This window comes from Sminthopsis crassicaudata, chromosome 3 (genome assembly GCF_048593235.1).
Source record: "Sminthopsis crassicaudata isolate SCR6 chromosome 3, ASM4859323v1, whole genome shotgun sequence".
Lineage (NCBI taxonomy): Eukaryota > Metazoa > Chordata > Mammalia > Dasyuromorphia > Dasyuridae > Sminthopsis > Sminthopsis crassicaudata.
Genome location: NC_133619.1, coordinates 653,984,837 through 653,999,286, shown reverse-complemented (window position 1 = coordinate 653,999,286; position 14,450 = coordinate 653,984,837). Strand labels below are relative to the sequence as shown.

The 14,450-nt window shown below is 36.5% G+C and overlaps 1 protein-coding gene across 2 annotated transcripts in view; it reads right to left on the bottom strand.

Moving 5' to 3' along the window:
• Positions 1–14,450, bottom strand: part of LOC141564695 (uncharacterized) — a 90,853-nt gene that overhangs the window by 66,043 nt on the left and 10,360 nt on the right. The window lies entirely within an intron of this gene.

The window sequence follows — 14,450 nt, the reverse complement described above, 5'->3', positions numbered from 1 at the left end:
TTGATATTGTTCCTAGCTAGTTGGATTCTTCCTGATTAGCCATAACCAATATGGCTAAAGACTTTCCTACATCCATTTCCTTAATATTCTTTCTATTGGTATGAGGTTTCTTGTGATTCCTAAAAGAAAGTGTGCATGAACAAGTACTTATTGGTGCTAAGATCGCCAAGTTCTGTGATAAGTGCTAGTGATACAAGTGCAAAAAGCAAGACTGTCTGAACTCTAAGAGCTCACATTCTAATGAGGAAAGACAGTAAACAGGATCAGGAACAGTGAGTGCAACAGAGGAACATTCAGAGTAAGATGAAGAAAGGAGAAGGGAGGAGAAGAGTCAGGGATCTGGCAGATGACGCCCAGAGAATGCTGTGGGGCTAGACCTAAGGGACATTAAGCTAGGTAGGTTCTCACAAATCAGGAGCACGGGGCTCCAAGGTGGAAGATGGAGAAGTAGCCAAAACAGAGGGCGAGCAGTATAGTAAAAAGTGACCAGAAATCAGCACTGTGGAAAGTTCTTCCACATTTATTGCATCTAAAAGGTAACTCTCCATTGTGAATTCTAATGGTTACCAAGAGGATTGCTAGTACTATAGGCCTTCGCAGAGTCATTACATTCAAAGGGTTTTCCTGATGTGTGAAGTTGCTATTGCTTTCCCATATTCACTATGGTAATACACCTTCTTTAGTATGAAGTCTCTGATGTCTCCTAAGTAATGAACGTCGCCGAAAGCCTCTCCCACACTCATTACACTCAAAGGGCTTCTCTCCAGTGTGAATTAACTTGTGTTCGATAAGATTTGCTTTGTGTTTGAAGGCCTTCTCACACTCATTACACTCAAAGGGCTTCTCTCCAGTATGACATATCTTATGTAGAGTGACTCCAATGTGAAGTTTCCGATGCTTCCTAAGGGCTGAGCTTTGCCGGAAGTTTCTTCCACACTCATTACATTCAAAGGGCTTCTCTCCAGTATGAATTAACTTGTGTTTAGTAAGACTCGCTTTGCAATTGAAGGCCTTCACACACTCACTACATTCAAAGGGTTTCTCTCCAGTATGAATTCTCATATGGAGATTAAGCTTTGATGGATAGGAGAAAGCCTTCCCACACTCATTACATTCAAATGGTTTTTCTCCTATGTGAATTTTCTTATGTTTAGTTAGTCTTCCTTTGTCTATAAAGGCTTTCCCACACTCATTACATTCAAATGGTTTCTCTCCGGCATGAATTCTCTTATGGAAAATAAGCTTTGATGGGTAGCAGAAAGCTTTCCCACACTCATTACATTCAAATAGCTTCTCTCTGGTATGAATTCTGTTATGAAGAGTAAGACTTGAGGGGTAACAAAAGGCCTTTCCACATTCATTGCATTCAAAGGGTTTTTCTCCAGTGTGAATTCTCTTGTGTCCAATAAGACTTGATCGGTAACAGAAAGCCTTCCCACACTCGTGACATTCAAAGGGTTTCTCTCCTGTGTGAATTTTCTTATGTCCAGTAAGTCTTCCTTTGTCTATGAAGGCTTTCCCACACTCATTACATTTAAAGGGTTTCTCTCCAGTATGAATCCTCTTATGGAGAGTTAGTTTTGATGGGTAAGAGAAGGTCTTCCCACACTCATTGCACTCAAAGGGTTTCTCTCCTGTGTGAATTTTCTTATGTTCTGTAAGTCTTCTTTTTTCTGTAAAGGTCTTCCCACACTCACTGCATACAAAGGATTTCTCTTGAGAAAGAATACTGTCATGCTTCCAGTGTGAGGTTTTCTTGAAAATTTTCCCATGTGGCTTTTCTCCAGTGACTGACTGATGATACTGACCAATTTCTGAGTGGTAACTGAAGGACTTCCTGCATGTATTATATCTACAATAGTTTTTATTTGAGGAGACTTTATAACACTTAAGGAGACTGGAAAACTGCTTGGAGTTCTTGGCACGAACACCATGTTTACAAATGCTTTTTCCTTTTGAAATTCTCTGTTGAGGAAGGTTTAAACTCAGACTGAAATTTCTTTCAAGTTTATTACCACCATGATTGGTGATCATTTTTCTGGATTTTCTTTCCTTGTTTTCTTTCTGCCTTTGTAACCTGCTATCACATTCCCAGTCTCCTGTCAATTTGTAATCTCTAGGATCATCCTTTGCAAGTCCTTTCTTGGATGGCTTTCCCATAGAAATGCCCTGTCTTGGAACTGACTCCGTTTCACACATCTCCTGAATGAGAGAATCTGAAGGAAACAAAAAAATATTAACCTACTATTCTTGGAAGCGGGGAGCAAGGAGAAAAGAAACTACTTGTCACTATTTTCTGAATACTCCTCTTTGAAGGAGAATTACCGATCTTGCAAATATAGAGGAAATTGGTAGAATTGCTAATAAGCCACCATCTTGCCTTGAGTAACATTCTCCAGGATCACTTGTTAACTGTCATTCATGGAGAAAGAAAACAAGGACAGCCAGCTTAAAATCAAACGTATTATCATTATATTCCCAGTACTCTGCTACATTAGAGTCACTGTAAGGGGCAAAGCGTCAAAATTTTCAGAAGGGGGAGAATTAATGTTACAGACTACAGATGAGATGCCTGAAGCCTAATGCCAAATTCTTGAATTAATCTGCAATCAGATAGTTTATAAGCCTGAGGCAATGCTCATAAAGACTCCGAATGGACTCAAGAAGAACAAGTTTTGCAAAACAAAAGTCATTTCTTTTCAATGCTAACATGTCTTGACTGATGAGGGGATGCTGGACAAATCAGGTACTGAGATTTTAGTAAAATATTTATATGTTCAAATCTCTCAATAAGATCCATGGCTTTGGATGTTTACATGTAAATGCACAAAATAGTAAATAATGAGCAAGGTGAATTGAATATTTTAAATAAAGGAAACAAATTTGGCCAATTAAAGATCACAAAAAATTATTGAGAAGATAGTTATAATTAGATTCTCTCTAGTACTTAGTTTCCTTTTCTGTACTTTCCTTGGACAAGATAAGCTTTGAGATCTCATTCAGAGCTATCTCTGTGAAATTACTGAAAATGGGTATTTGAGGACATGCTTCAGCTAAATTAAACAGAAAAGGTAAAAGAGGAAAAAAATAGCAAGCTATATAGGGAAGATATGCAAATAGAAATGAAAGGAAGCATAGTAGAAATTATTTAGTAAAGATCCATTGAGGCAGAGACATAAGCAATATTGTCATCAGAGTACACTCCAGATCATCTAGAGATAAAAATGAAATAGATGAAGGCTTTGGGAAACAGATCCCAAGAATTACACAGAGACAGGCAGGATATGATGATAGGTGACATCATCATCTGGACATCTAAGATGCTGGAAGGCCTGCCCCATACACTTCTAAAAACAGAGAAACTAATGGCTTAGTTTTAATACGGCTTAATGGTAATTTTGAAAAAGTGAGGAACCAACAAGAGTAATTCTATTTGAAATCTTATTCTTAACAACAGGGAAAAACTGGTTGCTAAGATGGGAATGATAGAAATCTTAAAGGGAAGCAATTAGTTCAATCAATAGAGAGAAAGAATCGCAAAAGTCTAACGTGCACATTTGGAAAAGCATAATTCAAAGAATTCAGAGAAGAAATAGGTAGGATTCTTTGACTTAAAATTCTATGAGGAAAACAAGCCATGAGGGATGGTAAGCTATCAAGAATTAAATTCTGAAAGCACAAGAAGTAATTCCTAATAATGAACAAGGCTCTTTTGAATACTCACCAAGCAATTTAGACTTTAAAACAACTAGGAGACAGAACTAAAGGCAGACAACAAAGAATGAATATGATGACATGCTATGATCCAAAGAGAATAGTTCTCGAATTCTAAAGATTGGAAAAACTGTGCTGAAACGGAAAGGACAACTCCAAAATTTTTCGAGTAAGGCATGGAAGCATATGCTATTGGGGAAACTGAGTCTAGTGTCGTGCTTGAGCTTGGAAATTCGGAACAGCATGGGCTATACAGATTAGGTATCTATGATAAGTTCAGCAACAATATGATGAGTCCCCGGAAGCAAGGGGCCTCCAGGTTGTCTAAAGAGACTTGAACTGGTTCAAGTCTGAAGCTGAGCAGTTAAATTCCTATAATAATCAGTAATGGGATGGGGCTTGTGAATAGCCCCTATACTTTCTGTGTAGACAAGATAAGGAAACTCAGGCTTTAAATTTTTTAAAGCTACATACAGGGGCAAAAAGAGGAAGATGAGAAAAATGAAACGATTTGTGATTGATTTTGAAAGGTTGATCACTAATGAGAGAGAAAAAGAAGAATTGCTCATTTGTATTTTGGTTTTTTCCCCTGACACTGAGAAATGGCACACAGTCTCCTTAGAAAGGAAAAAGGGGGAACTGTAGAGTTTAGTTTTATCATGTATCCAAAGAAAAAAAGAAACTTATGTCATGAGATATTTTAGCATCATGTGTTGCAGTGCTTATAATAACTTATTTGCAAAAAATTAAATAAACCAAAATGACATATGCAGATAATTGCATGACTATACATTGAAGCATTTGCAGAAGGAAAGAAATTCTCTGAAAACACCAAGAAGACCCTGCAAATTAAATCCACAAACATTTTTCTAACTAGTGACTTCAGGGCAATAGTGGACATATAGGAGGATAGTGAAATCATGTTTAAAAGTATGGCTCAGGAATAAAGAGTAGGAGACCAAAAGATTATCACATCTATAGATCACGAATTCTTTTTTTGAGACAAGATCTGGGAAGGATCATATATGACAAACACCAAATAGTATAAAAAATGAAATGAAATTTTGAAAGCAAACAACTTGTTATTGATTTGGGATTCATTCATTCCTGTATCAAATGTCTATATACTGTCAGAAAATCAATTTGGTAAAGATCAAAATTAATTCAAAACTAAAAGAAAAATAAATGTTTTTTTTAATTGCTTGCTGTGTTGGATGCTGAGGATAAAGTATAAAGGAACAACAAAAAAAGCAATCCTCAAGAACTTATGTCAAGTATAATATAAAGGAGGTAAAGGAGAGATCCATTTACCCAGCAAGGATGTAATATATAAAAACAGAAAGTCCCTGAACCTTTAGGAATATATCTGGGGTCTCTCATTAAATTATGAGCATCTCATTAGAGCATTAGCTCCTTAAGGCTTGGGACTGTCTTTTGTCTCTTTTTGTATCCCCAGTTTTTAGTATAGTGTCCAGCATATAGCAGATGCTTGTATTGATTGACTGACTTTCTAAAGAACACTTCAAGGAAGAGATGGCGTTGAAACTGAACCTTGAGGAAAAAGAAGACTACTGAATTACAAAGATGAAGAGAATACATTTCAAGTATACTAGGAAATGGAGTGAGACTCTCTTCCAATAGTGTAACAAAAGCTAGTAAGAGATGATTAAACCTACTACTTCCTATCTTCAAAATCTTCTGTGTAACCTTTAATATTCTAAGATGCAGTTGCCACTTCTCAAGCTCTTATTTTATAGAATCAGTGAAACCTAATTTTTCCCAACCTCTTGACCAGATAACAAAACTTATTCAAGGATCTTTCCAATGCTAAAAAATGCAGGCTAGATTAACAAGATGGCCCTGTAGCTTGTTCTTGCCATTTCTGATTGCACTGCCAAGGCTCACTTCTAATTATTCTAACAATTTTCAGGTCCACAAGAAGCTGTAGTTAGGACCAACATAAGAGTTACAGGGAGAACAATTTTTGTTTCAATATAAAGCAAGAACATTCTAATTTTTAAGAGTAGTTTTAAACGTAAATTGGTTATTTCACAAAAGAGGGATAGCTCCAGAACTGAAAGTATTCAGAGGCAAAGTAATCGGTAGCACAGAGCAAATTCCTACAGATTAGACTGGGCAGGCTTAAGGCTTTAGAGGCTTTCCAACTTACATTTATTCATCATGGCATCATTCCTGAAAGTTATGAGAAAATTAAGTTGACCCAGAGATCACACTGATATACATAAATCCTAAGGCAGTCAATGATAGAAAGCAAAAACTATATACAGCAAAATACTCATAGTAGTAGCACTTTCTTATCATCAAAAAAATTGTAAAAAAAAAAAAAATAAGGTAGATCACACTACCTGGGGATTGGCTAAATAAATCATAATATGGATATATAATAGAATGATGGATCTATAGAATGAATACAGAGAATCATAGGAAGATTTACATGAATGGATTCAAAATGAAGTGAGCAGGATGAGGAAAACAATATAGAAGATGACAATAATATAGACAGAAAGAACATCAAAACAACTGAAACGGAATACTATGAAATGATAATGAATAAGGATGGATTTCCTGCCAACATAGGTACCTGAATGGAAGGCACCTAGTACCAACACCTACTCCAACAAAACCTTGATTTTACACTAGATTGAATAATGATCAAAAAATCTAGTGAAAAAAACTATAGGAGTCTTTCATCCCCAGAAATGTACGTGCCCAAAGCTGAAAGGTTAATAAGGGGATGCTTTGGATTGCCTTTTGGACAACGGGAATGGTTAAACAAATGGAGGTAATAAAAACTATTCTATCTTTAAAAATGACAAAAGAGACAGTATCAGAGAATACCAATAGTATGAATAGGGGCAGAGTGAGTTAGGAGAAGCAGAAGAATAATTTATACAAAGACAACATTGTCATTGACCAACTACATCTCCAGAGGACCTATGATGAAAGCATGTTACCCACCTCTGGATAGAGAAGAGATAAGCACAAAGTGTGGAAAGACACACATTTTTGGACATGGACATCACAGAGATGTGTTTTCCCAGACATTACCAAGCATTCTTTGGTAATTGTATTCTTTGTTTCCTTTCTCTTGGTTTTCAGTTGGAAGTGGGAAAAGAAAGAATCAGCAACAATTATTCCAAAAAAAGGAACTATTGAAACATGTTTAAATGCACAGAATAGAAAAGGAGGATAGTATTGAAAATAATATACAATTTATTGAGTACTTTTTGAAAAACAAAAGATGTGAAATGGGGATTCACAGTTTTATAGAAAAATTCTCTTGTGTTCTGCTTTGTATATGGTAATTATCTTTTTTGGGAGAGTGTTTACGTCTAGAATAAAAACAATTTAAATTTTTACAAAAGCTTATAATAATCTCACTTAGCCATTCCTTTAGAGGGAAGTGGCTCATTGGATAGAATCCTGACCAGGAATCAGGAAGATCTAAATTCATATTCTATCTCAGATACTTAGTAGCTGTGTGCTTAGGCAATCACAACCTATTTTTTTATTAATTTTATAATTATAATTTTTTGACAGTACATATGCATGAGTAATTTTTCTTACAACATTATCCCTTGCATTCATTTTTCCAAATAAGTCACAATCTATTTGCCTCAATTTCTGTACAGAGTTGGAGAAACTATGAATTGGTGTAGCCATTCTGGAAAACAATTTGGAATTATGCTCCCAGACTCACTAAACTATGCATATCCTTTGACCTAGACAGACCACTATAATCCAAAAAGATGAAAGAAATAGGAAAAAATTCCATAAGTGCAATAGCAGGGTTTTATTTTTTATTGTGGCAAAGAACTGGAAATTGACAAACATTCCTCCCTATAAATTGAGGAATGTCTAAACAAATAATGGTATATAAATGGAATAAAACAGAATAAAATAAAGAGAATAAATCACAAAAATTTTAAAAGAGAAAACAAACTTACCAAAAAAAAAATGGGCAGAGCTGAATCGATTTAGAGCTGAATGGATTCTCATAACAAATCATTAGATTCAATTTAAGCCTTAGTTTTACTGCCCACAAAACAGATAGAAAGAAGGAAATTTACACTATCATCTTCATGGGGCTATTATGAGTGCTTCAGAAACCTTAATTACCATGGAAATATAGATAACTTCTATTAATAAATAAAATAATAAAGTAAAATGAATTGTAAATAAATAAACTAATTTTCACTAATATCAACTAATTTATATTTAAATTAATAAAGACAGTAGGAATAAACTAGACTAATCCTACATCTTTTCTTTTCACAAATACTTCAGCTATTGGGAGTTTCTCAGGCCACTACATCATTTCGGACAAGGAAAAGACTGGGTTTCCGAGGTGTTAAAGGGAGAAAGTAAAGCTGCTATTGTTGCTTTGGAGGGCATATATAAGGGATATATGTAAACTAACAATTAAAGCTATAAAGTCAAGAGAGAGAGTAGAAAGGATGAGCAGATGCCATTGCAAAGGGAGAGAGGCAATAGCATGGAAAGAAAACAAATGTGTAAAAACAAAGAGTAGGGCTGAGGCAAAATTCAGAATGTTGGGCTGAGAAAGCCTAAGCACTTGCAACAGTGAAATGGATTCAGACTGGACTTGTAGGAAAAAAAATCTGTAAATTTCTGAGTAGGGATCTTGAGGAAAAGGATTTTAAAGTGTTCTAAAAATTACACTACAAAGATCACTAACTTGTTCATATTTTTTAATGCTTCTATAATGTTTACCCCCCACTGCCTAGCACATAGTAAGTGCTCATCAAAGCTTTATCACTGAAAACACTACTAAGTGCCTGTTCCAAGAAAGTCAGAGAATGAAAATTCTGCATAAACCAAATATTTATGGCATCATTTATCAATCAGAAAGGAAAATGGGTTCTCTTTTTTTTGGAGAACACTTGAACAAATTGTATTATATAAATGTAATGGAATACTAAGAATGTAGGACTATGAAGAATTCACAGATATTTAGTCATGTCTTCTCTTTCAGAATAATGCAAATAGAACCAAAAAAACAGTTCATGAAATTACTATAATATAGATATAATAATGTAAAAAAAACAAATACTGAGAGAATTCAGAATTCTGATTATGCATTGACCAATGGCAGCTTCCAAGAACTTTAATGATGAATTATACTACCCCCCAGTGAAAAACTGGCAATAGGCAATAGGTACAGAATACACCTAGTGTCTTTCAGAGATGATAAATGTGTTAGTTTGTTACTCAATTGTACTTGTCACAAGGGAGAGGGCTTTTGAGAACTGAGGGTAAAGGGAATTTATTGTGACATGACAACAGTACTTAAAAAAGAAAATGTAAATAAAATCTTTTTTTAAATAAAGGAGTGGTATTTTTTTTTTCATTTTTCCCCTTTCAGTCCATTTCTTCTTTTACGACATGACTGATGTGGAAATATATCTTGCATGATTTACATGTATAATCTATATTAAATTACTTACTGTCTCAAGGAAGGGAAAGGTGAGGGAGGAAAGGAAAAAATTTGGAACTCAAAAGCATTTCTAAATGAATGTTACAAATTATATGTAATTGAGAAAATAAAATATTATTATGAAAAATAAAGAAGGGAGTAACAAGGGGCTAGACTCAGAGACAGGAAAACTTAGGAATGAATCCTGCCTCTAGCATTTCATTGAGTGACTATAAGTCAATTAATCTGTCAGCCTCACTTTCCTCATCTGTAAATTGGGGATAATTCCAGCACTTACCTCATAGTATGTTGTAAAGAAAGAATATACGTTACGTACCTTTCAAATCTTAAAAGTGTTACATAAATGTCAGCAATTATTATCATTAGGAAAAATAGCCTGGTATTTTAGTAAAGAATCTCTAAACTTAAAGGGCTCTCAAGAGTCCAAATGGTTCAATTCATACCTCATTAAGAAGCCCTTTTACATTATACTCAAAGGGTTGGGGGAAGCTTGGGGCCATAGTGCAGAGAGTGCTGGATCTGCAGTCAAGAAGATTCATCTTCCTGAATTCAAATCCAGCCTCAGACACTCGCTAGCTGGGTGACCCTGGACAAATCACTTTGATGAGATCCTGGGTAGGTTGGCAGACAAAGAATGAAATATTGATGGAATTGCTTCCTGAGGCAAGGTACTGTCAGGACTCAGTTTAGCCTTATGGTTCCACACTCTGTGGAGGTTTCCCCGCCTTTGCAAGTGGCCCCACCTCGCCATATCCTGTCAGAAATCCCAATCATGTCCCTGAAGTTAAATTTCCCCTATCAATCTACCTATGGCCTATGCTATCTTTGCTGAACCCCTTTGGGTCAGTCCAGCACAAAACTCGGTCTCTGACTTTTGCTTTTTAAAATCATTTTCTCCATCTCCCACAGCTTCCCTCCAAAGCAAAAAAAAAGAAAAAAAGGCAATAAATCAGCCTATAGGGAAAGGGCACTCATTGAGAGTAAAATTGGCTGAAATATCCAAAAAAAATACACAAAAAATAGTGTTTTTCCCCTTACTCTTCTCCCATAAGTCATGGTGTCCCTCCTCTGATCCCCCTACCATGCTTCTTAACTACCATTATGCCTCATGGTATCTTTCTTCTTTTTATAGCTAACTAACTCTTTTAGGGTGCTGCCAGCTAATGGCATATTTCAACCTTATGGGATGTTTCCTTTCTCCTGACTGATTGCAAGTTTCACTAGGGAAATTATCTTTTCCATCATTAGTTATTAAAATCCCTTTCCTTACTATATGTTCTCCCAACTCCATTTCATAGTTACCATTCCTGGTGCCTATTTTATTTTTTTGTTTTGTCTGTTACCGCTTCTCTTAAAAAAAATCTATCTTTTGCCAAAGAGAATGGCCACTATGAATTCTTCACGTGACCAAATCCCAACATTTGGTACCTAAATCAAACTCAACATTTGGTCCACATCTTTTGTTGCTATGGCAACATCACAATTGGTATCTCACTGACATCATTTTCACCCTGCTTGCCTCAGTTTCCTCATCTGTAAAATAAATTGGAAAAGGAAATGGCGAACCACTCCAGTATCTTTGCCAAAAAAAAAAAAAACAAAAAACCCAAATAGGGGCACAGAGTCAAGAGCAACTGAACATCAACAATAGCAAATAGTCATTCTACTTTTGCTTTTCAGACCTCCAGGAAAACTCACTTTCCCAGAAATAGCTTTCTTCACTTTGGGGAAGCTGTTAGAAACCTTTTCCTTATATCAAGCATAAATTTGTCTCTGCAATTTCCATCTACTTTCTCCATTCTGTCCTTTACCAGCAAGGAGAAAAAGTTACTTGAAATCAGCTCACATGCCCTATCTCCCCCAGTTGAGCCTGTTTAGTGGGCCCTAACATCCCTTCTTCCTCCGGTTGATTGTCATATGGCATACACACAAAGCTCTTTGCCATTCTGCCTACTCCCTAGCTTACCTAGCTAAAATCAGATACCCAGAATAAAGCACAATACTACAATGAAGAAACAAGAGAAAGAAATAACAAGTTTTTATATATCTACTGACAAGTACAGTGTCTGGCACCTAGGAGGTGCTCAGGGAATGAATGAATGACACATCTGAGTGTGTAAAATGTTGCCCTTTGCCAAGTGGGTAATTAAATCAATTGAGACAAACAAAACTGTGTAGCAACCAGAGTGGAAACGTGTCCTATGACTTCACAAAAGACTATAAACTGCCTTAAATAAATGTAAACAGCAAAGAAGCTCCAATTATTTCATGAGATACTTACACCAGACCTTGTACCATCCCTGACTATTTGCTTTCTTTGTTTAGATTCCATTTCTAATTAATACTTGGCCTGACCTTGGGTTGGGATGGGAATCCATTGTACCATTCTGTCCTCTTGCCACTAAAGACTGAGTCTCATGAGAAAATGCCCTTAACCCAATTAAGCATAATAAATTTACATATATCTTCTACCAATCTGGCTTAGATCCCTGTTCCTTCTGTATCTTAACATTGTCTCGGAGGTCTGAGTCCCTACAATTGGTATATCAGGGAGAAATAGATCAGCCCCCTTTCATTAGGTCTTAGAATTGGTATAGCTGACAAGATAGTCTGTCTCACTACATATCTTGTGTCTTTACAAAACACTGCTTGAGAAACATTGACAAATCAGCCTATAGGGAAAGGACACTCATTCAGAGTAAAATTGGCTGAAATATCCATTTTCCTAACAACTAATTTATATATGATGGATAGGGACTTAAGATGGAAATCAGGAAAAAACTTGGATAACTAGAACTATTTATCTGATGACTATTTTGCTTACTTGTGACTTGGAAGACAGAAATATGAATTTTGTTCTTCATCATAGAATGGAAGTGAGTCATTTCACATGAGAGATTATGCTTTGGAGTAGGTTTGCCCTATGCAAAGGCAGAACTCCGAATGGGTCTGAGAAGAAAGACTTTAGAGTCTGCACAGTCCTTGGTTGCCTAAAAGAGCTGATTGGTGGGGAAACTTTGTTGTGTAGGGGAACAAGTTTTTACCTCTCTCTGCTTTTTCAATTATATGTTGTACAAGTAGAAATGCCTCAAAGCCTGGGCAAAGGAGCTGACCAGGAAGGGCTCTATAAGATCCCAAATGTAGGGTTTTTGTTTAACTGAGAGAGTTTAACATTGCCTTGGCAGCCCAGGAAAAGAACAACTGACAGAGAAGAGATCCTAAGCAGCAGAAGGGCTGAGAGGCCCCAAAGAGCAACAGTTCTGTTCCTCAGTAGACTGAAGGGCTGACTACCTGAAAGAGAAAAAGGCCAACAAGGGCCATGGTTCAGAGTTATGAAGTGCTCTGGGTGCATGTATCTCTTACATGCAAGTAATTTGTGCCTCTTGTCCCCACAGTTGCTAAGATCATCACTGAAAATATGGCCCATGTTTATGGATAGAATTTATGTTTAATGTTTAATTATCTTGATACTTTTCATCTAGTGAATGTTTCTTATAAAGAGTTAACATAGTTATGCATAGTGGGAGTAGACTATCCTCCAACAGCATTACCCCCTTGTAATCTAAGAGTGAATTTTAACATTATGGCCACTTTCTTCTGGGAAAATATTGATTTGCTAGAGTGAATGCAGGGTGGGTGATGAGAGTTAGATGAAAGAGGAGAAAATGGAGGTTTGGCACCCCATTGCACGTGGATTACAAGAAGAATTACAAGAAAATGAGGGGTGGAGAGGGCTGAAGCCACAAGAATAGATAATGAGTTCAAGAGGCACAACTAAATGCCCATGACAGAAGTGAGGATTAAAGATATGAATCTGATAATCCTTAGTGTAGACCAGATACTAAAGGACTTGAGTACAGATGACTTGTCTGAAGAAACAGATAAGAACAGAGGACTGGGCAGAATTTTGGAGGGAAGTTTTGGGAGATGGAGAAAATTATTTTAAAAAGCAAAAATCAAAGAATTCAAGAGGTAAGAACAAAAGGACAGTATCTCAAATGGAAAAAGAAAGTATCATGAAGGATAAAAGTTTTCCAAACAGTATGAAAAGATTATAAAAGATCATGAGGTCAGAAGGCTTGAGTTCAAATCTTGGCTCTTCCAATTACTTGCCATGTAACTCTGAGGAAAGTGCCCAAGAAGTCAGAACACTAGTTGGAATTCTTGGTGCTGATACTTACTAACTACATGAGAACAGGGTCAACCAAAGATGCATTTTTCCTCTTTTCTTTTGGAAAACAAACAAACAAATAAACCAGGCCACATTAGAGCATTTGAAAGCAGGAAAAGAGCCTACAAGAGGGAGAGAAAGAAAACAATACTTTGCATAGAGTAGGAGTAAATGCTACTGAAGTCAAAAGAAAAGAAGGAAATCAAAGGAGGAAATAATCACGCAAAGAGGAAGTTTGTATTAAGGTTCAAAAGGAGACCCTAAAAGGTTGGGGTTGCAGACCAGTGTCAGGAGGTTTCTCAAAAGAATTTACAGGCTTGAACTCATTTCCAAGTCAAGGGGCAAAATTTATAGTAATTGTAAAGCCAATTTAAGTGGGCTTATAAGGTCAATTGAAGTGAGCTGAGTTCCAAAAGGATTTAGCAAAGAATCAGGAGAAAGAAGATAAATTTATAGGACAAAATTAGAGAGATCAAAGCTTCATGTTACTTATTTGCTAATTATACGGCTTACAGGTAGGTTTGAGGGATGGTCTGTTCACTGTTGTCTCAGGAACTTGGTTATTACCGACCAGCAGCAATGTTTATAGGACCATCCCAAGACCAGAAGATTTAGAATCATTGACAGATTGTTAGTACAATAGCACTCTAAGGTCGGGGGATCTCAGGATCACTGCTATATGTCCCCTAGAAGCTGTATCCTATCAGCTGGAGAATGGAGGAAAATGAGGAGGGGGAGATAGTGGGAAAACATTTTCCTAAAGAGAAATGTTAGAGTATGTCAGTGAGATCACACTCACCTGTTTTGTTCTTCAAAGTCCCCAGGAAACTCTGGGCAGACAGGGATCTTTGTAACACAAGTGTCAGCCCCAAACAATCCCAAGTGTGGCCTGACCCAGATTAAAATGTAACTGGGAAATAGTGAAGTAAGAAAATAAAAATATAATAAAATATAAAGTACACATCTTAGAGCTGAGTTACTATGTGGCCTGCAGGGATCCTTAGGAAGGAGTCAGGGATCCCCCTTTCTATGTAGGTGACAGTGCTCCTCTACAGTCTCTAGAAAAGGCTCTCTCATGCCTGAAGA